We start from the raw sequence: 1,468 nt of genomic DNA, 5'->3' as shown, positions 1-1,468 counted from the left end.
TGGGTCACTTACTTATTTTAAGCTGAAGCCTTTATACTGTTATAACCAACTTTCTATTTTTTTTCTTCCAACAGATAGCTCTGAGATTTGATCATAATTTATTTCCATTTTTCCCCCATTTGGGATTCTTATGTTAATATGTTCATTAGAATAACTATATATGATTGAAAAATACTTTCAAATGTATATACTTTATATATAAATGTTCACTGTTTTAGAAATGTCAGACCTGGTTCTTGAATTAATAGCATTTGGCTCAAAACATTTTACCATTCAATTGTAGGAAAGACACTTCATAATATTTAAACATTAAAATGAGCCTTGAATCGAAGTTTTGTTTTCATTTTGAGAAACAGTACGAATAGTTTAAGGAAAGTGATGTTCTTGTCCTCCCCAGGATCAACTAGTTACCAGTTTCTTGTATTTTCATTTCTTTCTTTTTTTTTTTTTTTAGTTTCTTGTATTTTCTTCCAAAATATTCTCTGCATACGTTAGTACATGAGTGTTTCTATCAGCCCATATTCTTAAAAGCGTATACAGCACCAGCTGCTGTCACTGTAACTTCCATTTTCACTGAACCGTGTGTATCTGGATCATTGGCCATCTACAGTCTTCATGATAGTGCGACGGTATCACGTCTGTGGGTAGAAACTCCACACGTACCTTTAATCAGTGGATATCGCTGAGGAAAGAAAGTGGCTGCTGGTGTCCGTTCTATAATCCAGTTCTGTTTGAGCTCCTCCTGAAATCCCATGACAGACTGCCCTCTGTTTGGCACGCTGATGTGTGTGTGTGTTACACATATCACACACATGCATATGGTATACATATCCATATAGAAGTCAAGTTAAAAGATCCTATTTTGCTATGACCGTCTTCCAGGTTACTGAGCCCCCAGCTCCCAGCCCTCACTAATATGGGAGGACACCCGGTTGCTCCCACCTGTGCCAGTAAACTTTCTGACCCTTGTGAAATGAATGGAAGAAAAGTGGGGTTTCCTTGTTTAAATTTCATTTATTAAGGTTGAATATCTTATAATCTGTTAAAGGGCCATGTGTATTGTCTTCTGCCTATTTTTCTTATTTAAGAGCTCTAGCATTGAGGGAATTTGTTTTGTAATTAGGAATTACAAATATTTATCTGAATTTTGCCTTACTGGCATTTTGCCAAGCAAAATTTTTGTGGTTCTATTACTCCTTTAATACATTTTTGTGCTTAACAAGTATTTGATCCACCTGAACTTCATTTTTTTCTTTTTTATTGTGGTAAAAATACACTTAAAACAATCACCATCTTAATCATTTTTGAGTGAATAGTAAAATGTTATTAAATTCACATCACTACCATTCACCCTCATGACTCTTTTCATTTATTTATTTATTTATTTATTTGACCCAGGAGAGAGAGAGAGAGAGAGACAGACAGAAAGGGAACACAAGCAGAGGGAGCAGGAGAGGGAGAAGCAGGC

The sequence above is a fragment of the Mustela lutreola genome, chromosome 17 (genome assembly GCF_030435805.1).
Source record: "Mustela lutreola isolate mMusLut2 chromosome 17, mMusLut2.pri, whole genome shotgun sequence".
In the NCBI taxonomy this organism is placed as follows: domain Eukaryota; kingdom Metazoa; phylum Chordata; class Mammalia; order Carnivora; family Mustelidae; genus Mustela; species Mustela lutreola.
This window is presented reverse-complemented; position numbering follows the sequence as displayed.